The sequence below is a fragment of the Mirounga angustirostris genome, unplaced genomic scaffold (assembly GCF_029215605.1).
Source record: "Mirounga angustirostris isolate CCGP_5_RB_7025 unplaced genomic scaffold, mMirAng1.0.hap1 SCAF_2, whole genome shotgun sequence".
NCBI lineage: Eukaryota > Metazoa > Chordata > Mammalia > Carnivora > Phocidae > Mirounga > Mirounga angustirostris.
In genome coordinates this window covers 89,276,287-89,301,098 of record NW_026991710.1, presented here as the reverse complement: position 1 = coordinate 89,301,098, position 24,812 = coordinate 89,276,287, and the positions used below count along the sequence as shown (strand labels likewise).

At 36.2% G+C, this 24,812-nt stretch overlaps 1 protein-coding gene across 1 annotated transcript in view; it reads left to right on the top strand.

The window, feature by feature from the left end:
- Positions 1 to 24,812, top strand: part of COL25A1 (collagen type XXV alpha 1 chain) — a 450,625-nt gene that overhangs the window by 302,721 nt on the left and 123,092 nt on the right. The gene's annotated exons all lie outside the window — the stretch shown is intronic.

Below are 24,812 nucleotides of genomic sequence, written 5' to 3'. Positions count from 1 at the left end.
TGTTACATTATAGATGAAAATATTAATGCATTTTATATTTGTATTCCTCATCATAAATTTGAATAACACTTATTTGAATTTCTTATTTTTTATAGATTTTTAAACAGATAAAAGGTGTAATATAACAGTGTTCCAAGGAGGAGGGGCATTCTTTTATTCTTCTCAAATGTGGCTCTTTTAACCATTATAACACAATGGTGAATGCTTTGTTGTTACCTTGGTAGTGCCAAGTCCTCTGCTTCACATCTGTGCCTTATTACCCAAATGTTCAGACATACTGTTCCAATGATGTAGTGGCTCCGTTCAGACATACCTCTCAATTTTCTCATGTCACTATGCACAAAAGCGAGTATTTGGTTGAAGAGTCATTTTTTACAGTGGAAAAGCACATTTAAAACTTTCAGGTTGAAAACAGAAACTGTAGGGTTTTTGTAAAATGCGCTGTGTGTAGTTAATTATTGAATTCATTTATACTGCAGTAGATAGAGGTTTTATTGCAAAAGATGTAGTTGATGCAAACCTGAAAAATTTTTTGTCTTATCTCTTCATGTTTATTAAACTAGATAGAAGGTAGGCTATGATTTGTTTTCCTTTCCATTCTTCAGCCATTTCTTTATATAAAAATAATGACCATGCCTCAGAGCATTTTGTTTCTCAAGGCAATTATTTTAGCCGATGACTAGCTTCAAGCTAAAAGCTCATGTTAATGGTCAAGGAGATTAAACATCATGATATCTGTCATGGATGTGAATGGAATAAAATTCTCATAACCTTAAATGATTAGAACATAGCCACTTGCTCTGTATGTGGTGATTATTCACATGGCATGTCTCCATGTATCGAGTATCGTTTATTTCTGCACGACATATCAAAATCACTCAACTTGCCCTTTCCAGGTAAGGGGGAAACTGTTTCCATTCTGAGAAATCTTCTTTTGGCAAAGGAAGTGAAGGGGTGGTTCACAGCTCAGCTGTCATCAGTATGCACGCAGTCCTCATTTTCAAAAAGGTGTGTTGGCTTTCATCGTTCCCAAAAGTGATGATTGATTATAAAGCCAGGCCAAATTTTCAGGATGAAACCTGAAACCATGTGAAATTCACCTGGTTTCATGTTGCATTACAAACTAAGACTTGGACCAGGTTCCTTGTGAGTTTGGCCAAAGTTCATGAACTTCTTTGACGAACCCAGACTGCCTTTCATACAGATTTCAGCCAGTTTTCACACTGACTGAGGCCTGGTTTCACACAATTCAGGGCCCATTTAGCATTTCAGGTGGAAAGTGGCAAAAATTGATCCCATTTTCCCCAGGATTTTGCTTTTTGTTGAAGGAATTTGGATTGATTTTATCATGCAGGGTGAATCTTCATGGGTGAAAAACTAAAATGTCCTGGAAAGTATATGTGAAAAAGAATGAGAACCTACCAAATTGCCTGTCTTTTCTCAGATTCCTAATTTAGAAACAAGGCAGGTTACATGTAGCACTCTCCGAAAAATAAACCTTACTTTCTGGTAAGAAAGTATTAGCTACTTATTAGGAAATTTATCATATCAAGATAGTAAAATGAAGGGTTTATATTTCCAGAGATATCAAAGGTAAGTTAGAACTGGAAAAGTCTTCTATTTTAATGAGAATTCACTTTACTCACATGCTCTGTAGGCACACTATCTAGTTAATGCTCATGGAGAAAAGATCTCTTTTCTAAAATGTAGATCTTTGTATTTGAATACCGTGCCCATTTTTATCCTATCATAGTTTTTGAATTCAACTTTTTACCATTTGTTTCAAGTAGCTTATTTCTTTCCATAATTAACAATATGACCCTCCATCATTTCAGTTCTTTGTTAGCTTACCTACTGTTAAAGGATTTCTACTGTTTCCTTCAATATGGGCTCCCCCCCCTTTTTTCTTTTTGGCTTCCCAAGTGTCAAACAGGAATATATTAAGCCATATTATGTGATTCAAAGCAGGAAAGTGTTGAAGATAATATATACATTAAGAAGGTGAAACTATTTTGAAACACTTATACATATATTTAGCAATATACATTGAACTTCTGTTATCTTCAAGATACCATGCTTAATACTATAGAAACTATAAATGGATCCATTTTCTCTTGCTTTTACTACCACCAAATTCAACCTATCATCTCATCTTCTTGACTACTGTGGCATGCTTCCAAGTAATCTTGCTTCTACTCTTGACCCTGTATAATCCATTTTTTACACAGCAGCCAGAGAGATCATTTTATATTGTAAATTAGATCATGTTGCTCCCTGTTTTAAACCCTAAGATGAAATCCAAACCACTTTTCTTGGCCTTCATGAATCTTCAAGATCTGACCCTTGCCTAACTCTCTAACCTCATGTCACACCACTCTTCTCTTCCCCCCACCATGCTCCAGCCACATAGTCCTCTATGTGTATTTCAAACACATCACACTGGAATGACTTTCTATTTGCTGTATTCTGGTCTTCTGGTGATTGGGTTCTTCTTATGACTGAGATTTCATCTCAAATACCTCCTTGGGGAGAACTTCCCTGACTACCCAATCTAAATATGAGATTATCCTATTTTGTGTATTTATTTACTTGCTTGTTATCTGTAAAACATGCCCCACCATTTACATAAACTCTGTGAGAGCAAGGACTTGGTCTACCTTGTTCATACCACCATCAGCTAGAACAATAAAGACTCAATAAATATTTGTTGAATGTTAAAATAAAATATTATTACATCATTACTGCCCTCAAATTGCTGATAATCTCATGGGTGCCTGAATAAGAAAACTATGTCGTTGTGTTATCTGCCTTAAATAACAATACCAAGAGATGCTAAACAAGTGAACATTCTTCCATTTTAAATGATCATTGGACACTGTGGAAGAGGTGACACTTGAGCTAGGACTTGATAAATGGAGAATCTTTAGAAGAGAAGATGAAGAGGAAGACATTACACATTCCAGAAAGAAGAAATAGTACAAACAGTATTACACAAGTAGGAAATGACAGGATTCATTAAAGGACAATAATATTTTTAATTGCCAAGGATATAAGTTAAATATAGAAAAATTATATCATATAGGTTGAAATTTTTTTAAAAGATTTTTTATTTATTTGAGAGAGAGACCGATATTGAGAGAGAGAGAGAGAACACAAGCGGGGTGAGGGGAAGAGGGAGAAGCAGACTCCCTGCAGGGAGTGAGTTGGTTCCTTTCATTTAGGGTTAGGATGGATATTCAGAAAGGAGAGATTTGCCATTGCATTTAAAGGCGGGCATAAGGTTACACAGGCGTACTGAGAAAACATGCCTATACATGCATTGTACATTATGTTAATGAAGCTTGTGCTCCTCCTTGAGCAGAGACTTTAACATTATACTGAGGCAGAGGTAACTATTGGGCAAGTGGAAGGTGCTATGGGAATCCACTAAGAGCTAGTATAATTGGATGGGACCTTGGGCTCATTATCTCTCCTAGGCCTTGCTTGAATGAAAGGCCTTGCCTGTTCATATGCTGGAACCATATCAGTTGACCTTGAGTCTAGCCTTCTGTAGAGACTATTAGTGGATTTGTTAGTGGGGTCTGAAAAGACAGAATAGCTGATTAGGGGGAAATGGTTCTCTGAAAAACAAGCTTTAAACTTTCTGCTAGTTTCAACTTCATTGACCCTATGGGCACAGTTTCAATCTCATCAATAGGATTTGTCACAAGTGCCAAGCAAAAACTCAAAGAGGGAAAACCAGGGATGACACTAGTAGAGGAGAAATTAATAAGAAAGAGTCTTTTTTTTTTTTTAAGATTCTGTTTATTTATTTGACAAAGAGAGAGACAGCGAGAGAGGGAACACAAGCAGGGGGAAGGGGAGAGGGAGAAGCAGGCTTCCCGCTGAGCAGGGAGCAGATGCGGGGCTTGATCCAAGGACCTTGGGATCATGACCTGAGCCAAAGGCAGATGCTTAATGACTGAGCCACCCAGGCACCCTAAGAAAGAGTCTTTAAGCAGAGGGTGGGAGATGAATTCAATCCATATTGGATTTACATCTAAGAGCTGTGATCATTGGTGACTTGTGGCCAGGGTCAAGTTAAAAAAAAATGCAGTCAGGGAATAAAATAGGAAGATACTGAGGTGAAAATTCAGCACAAATCTTTTAACTGGATGTAGGGGCTGATGTTGAGAAAGGGTGTAAGGATAGGGCTGAAGTTTCTGGCTTGATAAAATTGGTCAGGTCACAGTCCGAAGTATAAATAAGTTAAATTTTAGTTGTCTTGAATTTGTGATCTGGATGAATTATTTCACTGGAATAACGTAGCAAACAATTGGAAGCATGAGACTGGGAATCTGAGATGGTATCATAACCGTTCCATAGCTGGACTGACCCAGAGTGAGAACTGAAACCGTGGAAGTGGAAAAATAGTGCGCGAAAGAGTGAAGTGAGAACCACTTTAGAAATATCCACATTTAGGGAGTGGGTCAAAGAAAGAGAGTCAGAAAAGAGAGTGAGTATTCATTCAAAGGCAAAACCAGGACACTACAAAATTTGAACACTAAAGGAGGAACTACTTTATTTTTTTTTAAAGATTTTATTTATTTATTTGACAGAGAGGGTGAGAGCCACAAGCAAGGGAAGCAGTAGAAGGAGAGGGAGAAGCAGTCTCCCGGCTGAGCAGGGAGCCTGATGCGGGACTTGATCCCAGGACCCTATGATCCTGACCTGAGCCAAAGGCAGACGCTTAATCATCTGAGCCACCCAGGTGCCCAAGGGGGAACTACTTAAAAAAAAAAAAAGGTGGCCAACGAAATGCTCTTAGTAAAAGGAAAGCCACAGGGATGAGGTCTATAAAAAGCCTATGATTTTGATGTTCTGGAGTCATGAGATATTAAGGGAGTACATTTTGTTAAACAACAGAAGTCAGATTGCAAGAAGTGAAAAGGTAAATTGGAGGAGAGTTGACTATCTTTGAATACTGTTGATGGCATGATTTAATGCAGAAGAAAGTGGGCTAACTTTTTTGGCATGTGCTTGCTTTCTGTCAGTGTACATTGAACCAATTTTGAGCTTACAATTTTAGGTATAATATAGCAACCATAGATATCATTTGGTTTTATCCTACAAGACACTGAGTGTTAGATTTCCACAGCTGAATGCATCCTGACGTTAGAATTGCATTTCCTCCTTGTTTCCTGGGGAGATGTCATTACAGATTTGCCATTAATCTTCAGTGCATTTGTGCAAATGTCCATACTTCAGCAGTTAGGCCTTTGGGCTGTATGGTGGGGATGGGGCTTTTTCTGTGATGTCAGTCACCAAGTCTGTGCTCCGTTTCATCCTCATAAGTTTGTGGTACAGAGTTCTGAGGCTATGACTGTAGTCTGCATTCAAGCAGAGGTTGGAGACCTGCTGTCAGGGAGTTTTAGGGGCATTCCTAGGCTGAACAAGCATTGGACCAGGAAATAATACCTCCCACATCATAATTATAATTACTTAGTCTTACAACTTGCTGAACACCTTCCTAGGCAAGTTGCGCACATCATCTCTGAGCCTTACTACAGTTCAGCAAGATAGGATACGAGGGAAGAAAAGTAGGAAAAGTGCATGCAGTGGGGTGAGATGATTATATCCACATGGGCTGGGGTCAGACTGCATGGGACCAAATTATGACTCTACCACTATCTGCCCCTATGGTTATGATAGGGATTAAATAAAATAATGTATGAAAATAATCTGTAACAAGTCCTTGACAGATCATAGCTGATCATTCTCACCATATTGCACATGAAGAATCTGGGGTGAATAACTTGCCCAAGTTTACATAATTTATAAGTGGTAGGAAAATGGATTCATACCCAGCTCTCCCGGCCCCCATTTTGTACCTTTGCCAGTGGGTCAGGCTGCTCCCTATCAACAAGGTAGTTGTTATAGTCCTACTGCTTCCCTTGCTTGTGGCTCTCACCCTCTCTGTCAAATAAATAAATAAAATCTTTAATGTGAAGCAACAGGGATGACAAAAATACCTATGGCTCAAATAATAACACCAATAATAAGGATAAGCAATTTTATTGATCACTTAAAATACACCAACCATTCTATGAAGACATATCTTTTTTTTTTAATTTTATTTATTTATTTGAGAGAGAGAATGAGAGAGAGAGAGCACATTAGAGGGGGGAGGGTCAGAGGGAGAAGCAGACTCCCTGCTGAGCAGGGAGTCCGATGCGGGACTTGATCCTGGGACTCCAGGATCATAACCTGAGCCGAAGGCAGTTGCTTAACCAACTGAGCCACCCAGGCACCCCTATGAAGACATATCTTATTTCAACAACCCTATGAAATAGTTGTCTTCATTACTTCCATTTAATAGATGAGGAAACCAAGATTTAGAAAATTTAAATATTTTGTCCATGATAACAGAGCCAGTCAGTGGCAGAGCCAGGATTTGAGGCTATGTAATTCTAGATTACATTTTCCAATATATTTTCTCATTTATCCTGAAAAGTAATGCTGTGAGTTAGTTAGTAGAACAAATAATAATATGACCATTTTTTTAAAGATTTATTTATTTATTTTAGAGAGAGTCGGGGGGCAGAGGGAGAGGGAGAGAGAGTCTCAAGCAGACACCCCGCTGAGTGTGGAGCCCAACTCTGGGGCTTGAACTCATGACCCATGAGATCACGACCTGAGCTGAAACCAAGAGTCAAACGCTTAACTGACTGAGCCACCCAGACACCCCATAATATGACCTTTTTTTTTTTTTCTGATGAGGATTGAGCCCAAGCAGGTTAAATGACTTCTACAAGTTCTTGTACACACATCTACCAAAAGACAATGCTAGGAGTCAAACCCAGATTTCAAGTTCCACTCTCTTTCCACGATAGCAAGCTGCCTTCAGGAGGCTGCTAGGACCTTTTCAACTTTAAAGTTCCATGCCTCTGGTAATGAGAGTGAAAAATCTGGGGAACAGAAGTGCAAATAGGAACATCTTTTTCTTTGCAGTCGTGGTAGTTTCAATCTTTATAATTCATGCACTGTTGACCTTCCAGAAAACAAATGAGTGAATGTCCCATAGTCATACCCAAGAACCTCATGTAACATGAGGGGACAGGGAAATGCTGGTCCCCATCCAAGGGACATCAGAATACCCATTCACCTCATTATAATACAATTTTTCTTCTCAACTGGGTGGCACCAATTTGAAAATTATAGTATAATATCAAGATCCTGGTATATTAGCTATTAGTGATTTTTTTCCTTTAGGATAGATAACCAGATTAATAAAGTCTGTTTTTTGCTGTTCATAATGCTGTGTTTACATGTTCTACAAGGTATTTTGATTCTGCTTTTATTCTGAGCCTCTCTTTGCAAAAGATTGCTTTACATTTCTTCGTCAGTCACAGAACCTGAATGTCAAGTGTAAAAGACTCAAGATTTTCAAGGCTTTTCAAAACCATTGTTGTCTGCACCCATTACTACTACTACCATCGCTCTTCAAAGAGGACTTCTTGTTTGCCCAGTTCTTAAGGGCCTCTGCCCTTGTCATGAACCACAGCCCTGGGAATCACAATGGTACTCAAGGCTTTGATGTTAATGGCTCATATTTCTTTTCCCTATCTTAGGGACTTAAAAACATATTTTTAAAAATAAGCAAAACTGTTTTAATGTTTAATACTGTCTTTTTAAATTAGGGTACTGTGTTGTTCTGAAATTGTGGCAAGTTTATCAATCAAACTTAGGCAATAAAATGAACAAACATCATGAAGTTATCTTTTGACTATACATTAATCTTCTAATCAGTTGGCTACCATCACCTTGCCAAATAACACAGAGACCTGATAAGTAAAAGATTTAGTGGTTATTGGTCTTAACATCACCAGCCAGCAGCTGGTTTTAAATGAGTCCTGGGCTCTCACAGTTTCAGTAAGCCACCCAGGAGCTCCGCTTAACTATTTTCATAAAGTTCTTTCTCTTCCCCGTGTATTCAAGTAAATTTTCATAACAGCTGGGACTACGCAAAACTGATAGCATCTTAAAAACATCTTCGGCAAGACAGATTAAGTTCCAGAAGAGGAAAGCATTTAGAAGTTTATTTTATTATCTTAACCTTGTTGACTTGAATGATTAAACAGATTCTTTGGCTCTGCTAAAACATTTAGGCCTGGATATTAATTTGATGTCCTTATTTACTTAACCCTTGCTTTCTCTTCAGCACTAATGAATACGCTACTCATTTGGTACTGAATGTATTGCCTGTGAAAAGCGAAGGGATAAAACACAATGGAAAGAAATAAATTGTGAGAAAATTATTTTAATGCTTTCCAGATTCAGCAGAAGTTGGCATAGAAACAGCAAGCTCATTAAGATTTGCAAACGTTCTGATTGTATTTTTTATAATCAGAATTCTCTTTTGAGTGTTCTCTGTCATACTTCAAACCACTAAGAACTGGTTTTGAGCTAAACCTAGGAACATTTGTAAATGTGTCCTGATGTGGGTCTATTTAAAAAAATAAGTTGTTTTTGCAAACAATTGTTGATATGTAGACGATATTTCCCTTGGAATTCAGTGTTGCGAATTATATCTCAGTTATTGGTTGTATGGCTGAGCCCATCAAATAAGAAAAAGAAAAACATTTCAGGTCTTGTGCATTTTTGTCTAGTGTAAAAAAAATATGTTAGTAAACCTATAAATATAGTAATCCGGTGGGGTAAACCTTTATACAAAATATTTGGAAGTAAAGTGAACAATTTGCCAACCCTTATATTAAAACAACAACAAAATAGTGGAAAGCTTCAGATTTGAGCCTTTAGCTGAAAATTCTATTAATAACCATGGATGTATTAAAATTAAATAAAAATCCATCCTAAACATATCCTCTGACAAGGAATTCTAGAGAATGATTTCAACCAGTTTAAAAAGCCATTGGGAAAAATAAATAAATAAATAAATAAATAAATAAATAAATAAATAGCCATTGGGTTTTCTTTCAATGTTTTTAATGTAATGACTTCACAATAAAATAATTATTCATTCCATTTTATGAAGCAAAGATTTCATTTGTCCCCAGTCTTGTACTCAATGCTTAAATAAACTGCAGTAGTCTCCTTTTTACTCTTGTACATGATTTATTGAAAGGATATATACCTTTCAATCTTTTCAGGCTAATGTGCACCATTTCACATTTAAAAAAAAAATGAATGGAATGAAAGTTTTCAGATGAAAAAGGATACATGCATATATATTTAATATTATTCCATTTATATTTTTTGTTTGAATTTTTTTAAGTACTTACAGGTATCTTCTAAATAATTTAAATAATTCCTTGATACATTCATGATCTTCTATCAAATACAAAATTATACATATTTTATTCTTTTTTATCGTGTATTTAAGCAAGTTAATTTTCACTTGAATTCAAATGTAGGAGTCTTATGTTTATTAATCCATATAGTTTGGAGCTATGGTTTGCATTAATGCCTGCAGCTGAAGCATATAATGAAACGTGGAGGGAAAGATAGATTTGGGGTTGGTGACTTTCAATATTAGAAAAGGAAGAGACAGTAGCCTTTAGGTAAATATATTAAAATTTGTATTTGAATGGACAAAAGGTTGAACATACTGTAGTTGATAATATCTATGAATAACATGCATATTTCAAGTAGGAAATACAGAAAATTAAAAGCAATTGACACTAACAAAATCCAACACAATTCCCACCATTCTATTCCCATCACTTCCAAATGCAGCAACAAAAATGTTAATGAAGTGGGTTCACCAAGTAGAAATCAAGAAAGTATGAAACAGCAGGTTTTTAATGGTGCATCAGGATTTGCAGAAGGGATTAGAATACAGGATTATATTTTTGATTCTTCCCTTAAGAATGGGTGAAATAATGGCTTATGCATTGACAGATCATGTTTAGAGAGAACAGTTCCTGTAGGTCTGAATGAGATGAATCTCTGGAAAGTCATTTAGTGCCAGACAGCAGCACCCTTTCATAAGCATACCTGCATTAATGTGTCCAACAGCTTCTGGTAGCAGACATAGCCTGTAAATCACAAGTGGCAAACAGGACTGGCTTTGTTGAAAAATAATGTCAGTTGCAAGGTCCTACTTCAAATGCAGTTCTATAGTGACTTTGGAGGGAGGCAAGAAGCTTTGATTTTCATCTCTTAGAAGTCAGTTAAATTTTGTTTGAAAAATGTTGATATTCAGAGAATTCATTACCGATCACTAGTTTTTTTAAATATTTTGCACAAATTTTTGAATGATTTAACACACAAACAAATAATAAAAACAGTAGTCATAAGAATAAAAATAATAGCAATAGTAATAATGCAACATTATTGTTTTCATAGTTCCTTATACCAAGAAAACTGGGCAGTCTTATCGTGCTTTATTAGTTTGTGAGTCTAGCATGAATCTGTTAATAAAAGAACCTTAGTGATGGAAAAGATGGTATCAAAACCCTCTAACGTAGTGTTCAAAACATCAAAGAACTAGTAACATTCATTCCAAGACAGGAACTTTAGTTAGCAACAGACCTGAAAGAATTCATTAGAATTAAGAATGAAAATAGGGAAATGATGATGGGTAAGCAAGAGGAGAGAGAAATTGATGTGGCACATGTCAATGCTGTTACAACTTGAAGCCCATGAGATGTGATGTGAAATAGAAAAATTAACTGTAACCTTAGGAAGTGCAGAGGGGCAACAGGTGGTAATTCCTGCCTCATTCCCACGTCTTCATATCAGCCTGAACATTCTGAGTTTATTGGCAGGTTTGAAAAAAGACTGAATGAGATACCACCAACTTTTTTATTAAGATTACATTCCGTTGTTGTTGTTTTAATTTCTTTATTCCTTGGGCCTTTCATCAAGCTTATTTTCAGAAGAATCTATTAAAATTGTGGCTCAACCTCGATGTCTCACCCAAGTCTTGAGCCCATTGTGACTTAGAGGAGGTCATCACTTTGTGGGATTTTCAGGATGGCTGAAGAGAAATTCTTCTGCTGGAAGATAGGAAGTAGGGAATGAGGAGTGTGACTCAGGGAGACATGCCCAAATGCAGAGCACACCAGAGAATCTTCTAAAACATGCCTGGTTCTAAGTTGCGTAGGTTGTGTTACTTTGTCTTTTTCAAGGCTTACAAGTTATTTCTCATATTAAGAATTATCAAACACTTGCCTTTTACACAGCCAGTTGATTAAAATATTACATTGTATATCACTCTGTACATAGGTGTTTGTACATATATCAATTTTCATTAAGGAATTATTCTATCTATAGAGATATTTTATATACACATATACTATGTGTGAATATTTACTTAAAATTGCAGTTGCCTATACTATCTTTATGAAACAGTTCCCCATGAGTATAGGTTATTATTCACATATACAAGATCTAGATACATTCAAATTTGAACCTACTTTTGTTTATCCTCTAATTCCTATTAAGAAAAGATAGGCAATGGCCAACAGACACATGATAAGATGCTCAACATCACTAATCCTCAGGGAAATGCAAATCAAAACCACAAAGACATAATCACCCCATACCAGTCAGAATGGCTAGTTTCAAAAAGGCAAGAAATAACAAGTATTGACAAGAATAGGGACAAAAGGGAACCCTCATGCACTGTTGGTGGGAATGTAAATTGGTGCAACCACTGTGGAAAGCTGTATGGAGGTTCCTCAAAAAATTAAAGATAAGAATACTAGATGATTCAGTAATTCTACTAGTGAGTATTTACCCAAAGAAAATGAAAACACTAATTCAAAAAGATATATGCACCCCTCTGTTTATTGTAGCATTCTTTACAGTAGCCAAGATATAGAAGCAACCCATATCCATAAATAGAAGAATGGATAAAGAAGATGTGCATACATATATACACAATGTACATGTACATACACAATGTATTACTCAGCCATAAAAAAGAATGAAATCTTGCCATTTGTGACAACATGGATAGACCTAGAGGGTCTTATGCTAAGTGAAATAAGTCAGAAAAAAAAATACCATATGATTAAGCTTATATGTGGAATCTAAAAAACAAAACAAAGGAGCAAACAAACAACAACAAAAATAAACAGACTCTTTAAATACAGAGAACAAACTGGTGGTTGCCAGAGGGGAGGGGCCGGGAGGTGAGGGAGATGGGCAAAATAGATAAAGAGGATTAAGAGGTACAGACTTCCAATTACAAAATAAATAAGTCACAGAGATGAAAAGTACAGCATAGAGAATATAGTCAAAGTATTGTAGAAAGAAAGAAAGAAAGAAAAAGAAGAAAGAAAGAAAAGGAGGGAAGGAAGGAAGGAAAGAAGGAAGGAAAGAAGGGCAAACATTCAAAGCAATCTGTGAAGTTTTATTGGACTAAGTTGATATATCCACTGATTAAGCTTAAGCTTTTTTGCTTAATACTAATTAATTAATTATTTGACAAATACTTGCCTTGACTTGAACATCAGAGGAACGTTTGAGACCTAGCTCAGAACCCAGTAGCATTTTCTTAGCTATCTCACTTCCTTATATTTCTTAGTGGTTGAGGAAGTCATAAGGTTCTAGAATGCCAGCACCAGAATTTCCTTTTAGGGATATAAACTTTTTGATATGAAAGGGACTCAAATATATTCTTTGCATTTAATGTAAGTTATAGCAGCACCTTGTAATTTTTCAGTCCTGATTCTTCCTTACTCTCAATTTATTTTTTGTCACTGAACTGTTCTTTGAGAAAGTAAACATTGGAAAGATTGTAAATCATTAGTATAGTTTCATCAGGTGTTTTGAAAATCAGAAACTATTTTGTCTTTATTAGCATAGCTGTTATCCGGGATATGGTAAAAAGCTGCTAGCTACAACTTAACCATTTTTATTGATTTTTTAAACATTTCTGTGATATTATGTCTTTATTGTTTTAAAGACTTTATAATCTATATAACAATCAATATAATTTTGATGATGGAAACAATAGTAAGGAATACTTGACCTTTTAATTATATGTTATTCTTTCACTGCCAAGTAGATAACTGTTATGTTTAAATTGACAACTTCACCCTGTACTCACCACTTTCATTTTCTGGTATAGATAAACACACATTATTTTGACTTTGACAAAGTGAAGTTTCTAAAGAATCTTCAGTGTTGGGAAATTCTAGAGTATAACCTTATAAAGCCGGTTTTTTTTTATAAAGCCATTTTTGTTGCCTTTTTTGGCTTAGTACAAAATTACTTTTCAGTCTTACAAACTTTTGTTTAGTAGTCTTTCACAATTATTCAATAATATTATAAAAGGAAATTAATTTTGAGGAGTTACAGGAAGAGGGGAATATCTGGAGATCTAGTAGACATTTCAGATTTGTTCAGAAAATTAATGTAGAGATTTACAACTTTACCCTTCATTTTACACTTCGAGGCAGAAAAGTCAAACAAAACCGAAATAGAGAAAGCTTGCTATGTCTCCAGTACAATGTTGAATGTGAATGCTGTAACTCTATACTGGTCTGTAGTATTACTTCCACTTTGGAGCCCTGTCTTTCTAATAGAATGTGTCACAGAAGAATGCAAAGTTTGAGTCATGGTATCTACCCTGAATTTTATATAGTAACTGTTACAATAACTCAAGATTTTTAGAATGTGTCAAATGAAATGGCATGTGCCAACAGGGTTGTAGTTTGAGAAACTGTCACAATTTATATGGGATTTCTTTCTAAGGTAGAGGGTAACACCCTTGGCTGTAGCAGGGGAAAGGAATTCAGTGTCTTTATTTTTCCATATTTTTGAAATATATACACTATTTTGTGCAAACTTCCCTCTATGTTTTGAATTAATAATTCTAATGAGGCAGATGAGAGGCTACAAGCTGGTAGCTTGTGGACCAGAGTCTGAGAGGAGATAAATTTTATTTGTCTTTCCCAAATTAGTTGCTAACATTTTAGTTTTGGGAAATTTCATTTAAAATTTTTTAATTAAAAAGCATAGCTGAGGGACGCCTGGGTGGCTCAGTCCATTAAGCATCTGCCTTCAGGTCATGATCCCGGGGTCCTGGGATCGAGTCCCACATTGGGCTCCTTGCTCAGCAGGGAACCTGCTTCTCCCTCTGCCTGCAGCTCACCCTCCTTGTGCTCTCTCTCTGACAAATAAGTAAATAAAATCTAAAAAAAACAAAACAAAAACGGATAGCTGACATACAATGTTATATTAGTTTCAGGTGTACAACATAATGATTTGATATTATATACATAATGAAATGCCCACCATGATAAGTGTAGTTACCATCTGTCACCATACAAAGTTATTACAATATAATTTTTAATTCCTCTTGGAAAATTGGAATATCTGTAACCAGTGAGTACACATTTCTTTATAATTTCCATTGGCTGAGGCTGAATCAGGTCTATCTGCTTTAGATGGAGCATGCATTCTTCATTATACACAGTGACACCTAGCCTACTTTCTTCATTTATTTACATATGTCCATTGTCTCTGTTGGCACTGGAGTTTGCAATACCTGAATTAGAGATTGAGATTATTTTGCCTCTGATATTATGATGACGAAGTCCATCAAAATATGCAGACACACAGGTAACAAAACAATTAATGACATTTATTTTCTAGGAAGAAGGCTACATTATTCCCTTTAATTTATTTGTATACCATTTGTTTTTAAATTACATAGAATTCTTCTTACATTGGTGATTGTCAATCGATGGAATTTTTTATTTAGTATACCAATCCGACAACATGGATGGACTTAGAGGTTATTACACTAAGTGAAGTAAGACAAAGAAACATAAATGCCATATGATTTCACATATATGTGGAATCTAAAAAACTAAACAAATGAATAAACAAACAGAAAGCCGAATCTGACTTATAAATACGGAGAATAAACTGGTTGTTGCCAGAGAGGGGGGAATGGGCAAAATGGGTGAAGTGCAGTAGAGGATACAAACGTCCAGTTATGGAATGAATCAGTCATGGGAGTAAAAAGTAGAACATAAGGAATATAGTCAATGGTATTGTAATAGGATTGTATGGTTTTAGGTGCTAACTACAATTGTGATATATATATATCACATATATAAATCATATCACAATATAAAGTTGTTGAATCACTGTTGTACACCTGAAACTAATGTAACATTGTGTGTCATCTGTACTCAAATGGAAAATCTTAATACTAGTTCAAACTTGGTAGTTTTTTTAATCAAGATGTCAACATAATTTATGCTATCTTTAAGAATTTTGTTGAAGTATGAATTGTAGAATAACAGAGAGAATTGATATTCAGAGAATAACAGAGAGAATAAATATAGAGAATTGAATAGTAATTAAATAATATGCAAATTAATAGTGAAAAGATAAATTTTAGTCCTTTAGTTTTATATGTTAAAACTAGAAACAACACAGACTCTGAAGGCTTGCACTTCGAAGTCACTGCTTTAAGGAGAAATCTGGCCCCAAATTTCAGAATTTCTTTTGGTTTTTCTTAAAAGTATAGATGTTGGTTTATTACTGAAGATCATATAGGTTAGACATTATATAGGTTGTAGCTGAATTTGTAGATATTTAAAATCATAATATAAACTTAGTTTCATATGTTTTTTTATTGGGCCCAAATAATGTCCTTTATGATACTAGTCAGTGTACTTCTAGGAACATTTTTATCTTAAGGCACTGTGTATATTTTCTGGGTTTTTGTTTTGCAGAGTTGGATTAATGGAAACGTTTCCCCTTACAGCATTTCTAACAAAATAGTCTTGATGGAGCACCAATAAAAAACAAGTTCATGAATTGTTTGGAATTGCCCTTTATAGCTATACTGACAAATCTTAAGAAAAAGAACTAATTTGGGCTAGTATTATTTTATCTTTTTTTTCCCTGTGTTCTCCTTGATATAAAATTAAATTGAAACCTGATTTTTCTGAGTGCAACAAATACACAATTTGAGGGTGTGGTCCAAAAGATTTTTTATTTAATGGCATTAAAAGGGTCCTATAAGGTAGACTCTATTTCTTTTTATAGAAAAGAGTTGTATGCATTTGAAAAATTTCTTTCTTATAGTGTTTTTAACTGTTGGATAATACAGGAACTAAAAATTTGCTTTTTGTGAGAATAATAAATCTTTTGGCAATGCCAGAAAGGGTTTCTAGATAAATCTTGATTGTTCGATTTTGAAAAGGTGCTGAGGAGGCAGATGATATGGGTAACAGATTTCACTTGCGGCTACATCAAATTTTATCTTATAACTACAAAATAAACCCATTTCATAGCCAGCCAATTGCCTAAAAACTCCTATAGGGTATGCTAAGCTCATGGTTCTTGAGTTTTATTCAAACACCTCCAGTGGCAAGGAACTCACTCTCTTATAAAGCAGATTAATAATTATAGACAATTCCGGCTATTAGAAGGCACACTAATAATTAGAGGCAGTTCTAAATGTTATAAAATAATTAAATCATTTATTCAACAAGTATTTATTGTTAATTCTTTTGAATCAATATCTGTTGTTCTCTACTTCCTCTACCATTAGTTTTAGTCCTGCCTTCTGAAATAATTTCTCTTACATGTGACAACCCTTCAGTGATTTTATAGAAACAATGAATGAAGCTTAAGGTTAAAATGAACCCCAAAGCCCTTCTCATGCAAACCTTCATGCATTACATCCCGCCTTGCAGTGGTGGAGGCGATTATGCTCCACATGCAATTCTGAACCTATGTAAAGTAGCTCTTAAATTCCATCTCATCTTCCCCTGCTCCAGCCCCAGCTCCTTTATCCATTCCTCACCCGACCGTTGTGCGCTTTCTTACTATCTTGGTTATTCTCTGCATATGTTCCTGTCTATGTCCTCCTTAACGGGTAATGCCCAGAAATTAAACACATTAATGCAGCTTGATTAAGTGGGAGGTAGCCTATCTGCTTCTGTTTACGTTAGTATAGCCTGGAATCAAATTAGCTTTAAACAACATCGGCAGTCGTATTGTAGATTGATGCACATGTTTATTATCACCTTAAATTCCAAAGTCTTTTTTCTCACTGTCACTAACCCTTAGCTCCTCAGTTGTGTTTTTATATAGCTTGTTTATTGGATCCAGACACTATTCCTTACTTTTATTGCCATAGTATAAGTACACTCTATCCTGTTGAGATTCTCTCTGGGGTTTGAGTCTGCCATCCAACAATATTACATCTCTTTGTCACATTTTCTGGAGATCTGAGACATAGATATAAAAACAGATATACATATATAGAGAGAAATTATTCTCAGGCCCAAAGTTTGAGAAGACTAATAATCTAATTCATTGATACAAATGTTAAATGTTGAATGGATCAGGACTGAGAACAAGAACTATGTGCCCAATTAAGCAATATTATAAGTGAACTGTTCAATTGGTTATAAATCCACTATTTTTATTGGGTTTTAGTTAGGTTTCTCAATTTAGTATCTAAGGATAATATAAGAAACCTGGACATACCTCTTGCTGCAATCTGGTTATATATGTGTATCCATCTATTATTTTACCTATTTTAAGAAGGAAATAAAGAAAATATTTTAAAAGAGCATTTTTTTTTGCAAAATTTCACCAACAAACCTTTTAATGATTTAGTCTAGTCTTAAGTCAATAAAATTTTACCAATCTGTCTATATTTTGCAGGATTTATCTTCTTCTTTGTTTTTTCTTCTATTACTTCTACTTTTCACATTCCTGAAAAATTATCTGAATGGTTTGATAATTTTTGTGGCAAATGCTCAGTATTTTGAAAGTCATTTCTTCAGACTGATTTAGGTTCCCAAAGTTTTCACTTATAGTCTCTTCACTTTTTATGGTATTTTATACTACCAACATGTATGCCAATTTTTAATCAAAATATCTGTATATTTTTTCTGTTTGAGAGTTAGAAGCTAAATAGGAACTGGTTGCTATTGCTTTCTACTGTCAACTATTAATGTTTTATTCTCGGTTGACCAAAGAGGGGAAAAAGGTCTATTTTTTTATTCTTCTTCTTCTGATTCTAACTAAAAATGTTCTTTTTTCCCTTAGTTTTTTTTCCCCAAAGTCAGTGGGACCTTAGTGCTCCTAACATAAATTTAAATGCTCCATGCCACTCTCCTATATTAATCTTTAGTTTGACTTTTCCTTCCTTTTTTCTTTCTTTCCTTACATTTAATTATGTTCATCATAACAAAGGAAAACTTACAAAGAATAGGAGAGTGGAAGGGAAATTAAGGGCCTAATAATTCACAAATTGGATAATGATGCCTTGGAAAAGCTGATTGTGGTAGTTTTGAAAATATTTTTTTTCTTTGTCACATTTTTGTGCCATTTTCCCAATATTTAATAATTTCCCCATTTCATAAGTCAAGATATACAGATAATTGTACTGTTAATGTTATGAAGCTTCATCCCAGCCCTGGAAAATGATGAAATTATTCTTCCTCACTTTTGTGTTCCATAATTACTAATATCCCTTATCACACAAGGAGGAAGGTTGACAGTGCCTTATGTGTAAATAAGTAATTTAATTTCAATAATGATATGATAGGCACACATATTGTAATCTTTTAGCCACATATGGGAATCATAAAAGTTGTAGCTGATGAAGTGGCAGAACTAGTTACTTATCTGAGTAAACCAGATGCCACCCGGTTTTTAAAATGTAAACTTTTTCCTTGTGGGTGCTGAAATTGGAGATCCATTGAAGAAAAAAATAAGACCTATGAAATATGTTTGTGTTTTGGAGCCTGGGCTATTGCTTTCAGATCGTCTAAGACATCAGAGAAATATTTTTCCTTGGTCTTACTTATGTGTGATATGATCGCTTCATGTGCTCAAACACAGAACATGGTTATTCACTGTTGCTTTTTTTTTTTCTTTTTTATTTACTGGCAAATATTTCATTAAATGTTTATTAAATTAAAAGACCATGTTACACTTTGAATTAATTCATGTAATCATAGGAAGAAAAAAAATCTTGCTTCTGTTTTATATGGCAAATTCCTTTGATAGCTGGAATACTAAGTACATTTAAATAGAGAATTGACCCTATCAGAAATTACAGCTACAGCTTATTTTGAGCCCTCATTTTCTGTAACTTTCCAAGACAAGTTAATATCTACTCTTAACATTTTTGGCTGACATATTATTATCTAGATATTTGAAATTGGGAGGTAAAAAAGAAATTTGAGGTAAAAAAGTTTGAATATGATCAGTATAGATGTTTCAAGTAAATTATATGTGCAAATAAATACCCCTTTTAAAATTTAAATATAATAAGCATTATAGTATGTTACAACTTAATATTTAAAGTGTACTGCATTTCATTAAATAACATTATCATCAACCACAGCCAGGAAATTAAAACCAAAAAGTAAAAGTTCATATTATGATTTCCAATATCCATATCAAGTTTAGATTTAATTTCACAAAAGTCAGGAAATTCTATTCTGAGATTCCCAAAGAACCCATAACTCTCACATAGATTACAACAGCCTCTTTCATTAGGAGCTCAAATCATGGGACTCCTCCCAACTGGATTCATCACTATGGGATGCAGTACTTCCTTTTCAAAAAGGAATTACATCTTGTTCTGTTCTTCCTCCTAGAGGTCCTGTATAACAATCACATTTTAAAGGTTTTATGATTTAAGAACCAGTGCTCTGAATTACAACATGTGATTGAGGCAATGAGAATTTGTAACGCTTTTTTCAAATGCTAATACAACAAAATAAAGTTCCTTCAGTCAACTAACTGAATTATTTCCTTTCCGAAGCAAAGCATTTCTACACTAGTCTTATTTCTAATTCAGTATTCAAAAGGACTAGATCAGAGACCTTTAATTGGTGGTCTGTGAGCCAAATCCTCCCTTCAAATGTATTTCTGTTTGGACTATAAAATTTTTTTAAGTAAATTTGAATTGGTTACAAACATTTAATATCTGAAGCATTCATTTAAAACAGAATCCTTGGATTTCTGGCTTCTCTTAAAGTACGCAAGATGTAGCAGCCCTAATTCTGCTTTTCCCTGAGGCAAAATCAACTGAGTCCTCATTGTTTCCTTTTAGCCCTGGGTTGTCTCCTATTCAGGCAAGTCTGCCCACTTCTTTTTGTCATAAACCTGTTCTTTTATCTATGTCATCGGCCTGGTCCTTGTAGTCATTTGAGTTTACTCCATATGCACAAGTGACATCAAATATAAAGATAACTGTAGGGCATTCAAACATGTTCTAAATTGCAATAGATATTTTATCCGGTATAGAAACCTGCAAATTTCAGGGATGTTTTCAAGCCACAATCCAGTTTTATGTAATTGAACAGCCCTTGGGAAAATACTAAAAACTTAGGATGTAGACTAAAGGGGGACATCAGAGAACAGAACCAGTTAGGAAGATATCTAAAATAAGAGTAGTGGAGGAAGGTATCTAGAGGAGTTCTACTTCAAGTAACATTACTCTCTGGTGAACTTGCCCAAGTACTCTATTATCTTTTTTGGTGCTAGGTCATTTTGAAGAGCTCCATTATCCCAAAGGACTATTAGACATTTGCTGTGGGCTCAAATTTATTTATGGAAGATGGTGACCTTCACAGGTGGAGAGGAAATACAAGGATAACTCTCCACCCATTGTAGCTGAACCCTGTGGTACTGTCACCAGCTCTTTTATAGGCTGGCTTCCAGCCATCTACCTCTTTTGTGGGAAGGAAAAAAGAGGCTACCATCCAGGGAGCATGCCAAAGGAATTTTAGTCAACTCAATCTAATATCACACAAAGGAAGTTTAGCAAATACCGTCAAGCCAGACACTAGAGGTTTTAGGGAACAACAGGACACTTCTGATTTTTCTTCCAGAATGAAGATTGCAGAAAAAGTTGAATTTTTCTCACAGGCTACTGGTCAAATGCTTATTTTCCCTTCAGTATAAGGTACCCTGTCTGCTAATGAATCCTCTATTTTTGTGACACTGTCCTTTCCTGAAACATGCTGTGCCTCCCTCTCCCCAGTGTAGACTGTTTCCTTTCATAAAATGGATAGAGCATATTCATGTTGAGTTGAGTCCTTTACCTGGCACCCTCAACTAAAAGCACCCTTGGTTTTTACAGAAGAATAAATGTAAAATATTGTATTGCACACTATCAGGATGCTGTACCACCCTAAAGGAAGGATTCCTTGAAAATTAAAAGATTATTCATTTGGGTTCCATAATTCAGAATTTGTATTTCAAATGCAAATTGCATGAAATTCAGATGGGGTGGAATGTAAGCTTACTTTTGCATTATTATTTTTTTTTAAGTGGAGGTTGTTAAGCAAATCATTATGCAGTGTTTGGTAATCAAACAATGTTCTAAACAAGACTTCTGGAGGTTTTTTTAATTTCCTGAAAGAGCAACATTTTCATAGGTCTTTTTTTTTTTTTTTTTACAATTACTTGCAAAACATATCCTAATTATAATGTGCTTATTTATTCATTAAAGCAGTGAAATAAAAGATATATACTAGATAAAAAAAGATATATACTAGATAGCAATTCGTTGGATAGTTCTGATTAACATATAAAATTGAAATCATAAAAGTAAATGTATCTTTAATTACTAGAAACTGGTTACATATAATATATAATTCAGATTGCCATTTGTTTAGACAGGATGATTGCCAAACTGGCCTATATTAACAAATTTTCTTGTTCAAAACCAAATTCATTGCTTTAACTTTAAATCTTACTATTCTTCCTATAATTTTTAATTCTGTTAAGGGAATCTTTGTCATCAACTTTGGAACAAGCTCACAATCCTTTTTTGAAACCCTCAGAGTCAAATGTGTTTCAGAATTTAGTTGTTAGACATTAGAAAGTTATTATTACTCATACATCGCATATTGTTTGACACCCTTAGAGAGGTCTGAGGCACCCTGTAATCAAACCATCAATTTCTGCAGTGAAACACATGCATGTTCACACTAAGAAGAATTATTAGTGACCATAAATAGCCTCACATCTGTTCAAATAAGTTTTTGCCACCAAAGGAGTTTGCTGCCAACTTAGAAAACCTTTAGTTAAACTTATGAAGAAATGTTATTTTCAGGGACTTTGGATTTTGAAATTGCAGATAAGGGATCATGAACTATATTTTGATTTTTAATCTATTCTTCTTAATTTTACTAAGTTCTCTCTCTCAAACTTACATATGCCATGGCACCTTCATTTTGGAAATATCTCTGTGGCTTCCCATTACTTCCCTCTTTGAGCTGCTTTGAAGACCTTGCCCATCTATACCTTATCAACTTCTCCAGGCTCTTCCCTAAAAAGTATATGCTTCACCCCAACCAAATTCAACTTACCAGCAATCCCCACTTTCCACCTCTTTGCTTACTGTACATCAGACTGGAATACCAGCTTCCCAAGTCCAAGTCCACACCCCACCTCAAATACATTTGTCCTATTCATCCTTCCTCCCATGGCTCAAATCCCATCTTTTTAGGAGCCATATTCCATTTCCCAATCAGAATGTGTTTAAATAGCCTACTGCCTGCCCCTCTAATTACAGCACTAGTATAGTATATTTTCCATTTAAATTGATATTCTTGTGATAAACTCCCCTCTCCACTAGATTTAAACCCCCATAGCTTTTTTTCACAGTAATTGGCATGTAGAATGTACTTAAGAGACATTTATTATACAAAGGAATGAATATTCTAGTTAATCTCGCTCTCATTCTCATCAATTGGACCTCCCACAGCCATTGCTACTGCCCTTATCCTAACCTTCCCCAAATGGAGAATGGCACCTAGAGCTGAAGGGAATACCTAAAACAGGACCCAATCTTTGTATTCTGAGTGTACATTTGGTATCTCTTTGGAAAAGAAAAATATATTTTCTCTTTGGTTTTAGTATTCACCTTGATGATACTATCAGGAAGAAAAAGTATCAGTGTCCTTAGAGAGTGACCAGATACAGAGGGTCCATATGGAGTTTCTGTTCTGCAGGTCTCAACATCAATACTACTTTCTTGGGGCAGTCCTGCCTGACCAGCTGACTTGGGTTAGGTCACTTTCTGTACATTTTAATAGTTTTTGTTTTGTTAACAGTCATCATATTCACTTCTGGGGTATGATTTTCAATCCAAAAACTCAGGTGAATAAGCAGTGTGACTTAATTTTCTGTAACAATTTCATTTTTGAATCCGATTTGATTTCCGAATCTGAATCCTACTTGATTTCTGAAACTGAATCCTACTTTCTTCTTTCTTTTTAATATTTTATTTATTTATTTGAGAGAGAGAGAGTGAGCGAGCAAGAGAGAGCACAAGCAGGGTGAAGGGCAGAGAGAGAAACAGACTCCCCGCTGAGCGGGGAGCCCAAAGTGGGACTTGATCCCAGGACTCAAGGATCATGATCTGAGCTGAAGGCAGACACTTAACCGACTGAGCCACCTAGGCACCTCAATCCTCCCTTCTTCTGAGCTGACAAAAAACCAGACATCACTTTTCTTGGGATTTCCACACTTCCTCCTCCTTTTGGACTGATTCACACTTCCGAGGTCTTGTAGTATCAAAAGCTTTGGGGGGAAAATTGAGGGGCATCTCGTCTTCTTCAGCCATCAGTTCACACAGTTTGCTACTGAGAAGGCAGCATGGCTTGGCTGACCTGCAAGGGCCTTCACAAATAGTGTGTCACTGCTGCATCTATAGGGCATGGGGGGGCAGGGGGGAGGAGCTAGATGGTGGAGGAGTAGGAGACCTAAATTTTGTCTGGTCCCAGGAATTCAGCTGGATAGGGATCAAACCATTCTGAATACCTACGAACTCAACAGGAGATCGAAGAAAAGAATAGCAGCAACTCGCTGAACAGAAAAACAACCACCTTCTGGAAGGTAGGACGTGCAGAGAAGTGAATCCGAGGCAATATTCGGGAGGATAGACGGTGGGGAGGGGGCCTCCATCAGCTGCTACTGGCAAGTGATAGAGCCGTGGAGCACAAAATCAGAACTTTTAGAAGTCAGCTATGCTGAGGGACGTCGCTCCAGTGGTGAAGCGGGGGGTGGAACCCTCGCGGGGACAGTGTGGTCTCAGGACCCTTGGCGTCACAGAAAGACTGGGGATGCCTGAGTGCGGCAGAGCTCCCAGGTATCGGAGCAGGGAAGCTGGCTGCAGAGACGGAGCCGAGGAGTGGGCTCTCAGCTGGGGGTTGCCATAAACCGTGATCTGCAGCACAGTCAGGTCACTGCTCCTCCAGCAGGGACCCAACAAGTGGCAGATCGGGGGAGACTCCCCTTCCTCCCCCGGGAAGAGTGGTGTGGGAGTGCACCGCAGGGATCTGCTGGGTTTGGAGACTCCACATGGGGTCAGGTGCCAGAGATAGAGACGCTTGGTCACAGGCCGGGGAGCACGGAGTGTGGCCGGAGACCGGGGAGACGGGAGTGAGTGACTGCTTTTCTCTGGGGGCTCACTGAGGAGTGGGGCCCCGAGTTCTCGGCTCCTCCGGGGCGGAGGTTGGGAGGCCGCCATTTTCACTCTCGTTCTCCAAAGCTGTACGGAAAGCTTGCAGGGAACAAAAGCTCCTGAGAGCAAATCCAAGCAGGTTACTTAGCCCAGACCAGCAAGGGTGGGGCAATTCTGCCTCCGGCAAAGACATTTGGGAACCACGGCAACAGGCCCCTCCCCCAGAAGATCCACAAGAACAGCCAGCCAAGACCAAGTTTACCTATCAATGAGAATGGCAGAACTCCAGCGCTAGGGGCATACTGCACATAGAATTTGTGGCTTTTTCCCCCCTGATTCTTTAGTCTTTCAAAGTTAATTTTTTTAATTTCCTTTTTTTTTTTAATTT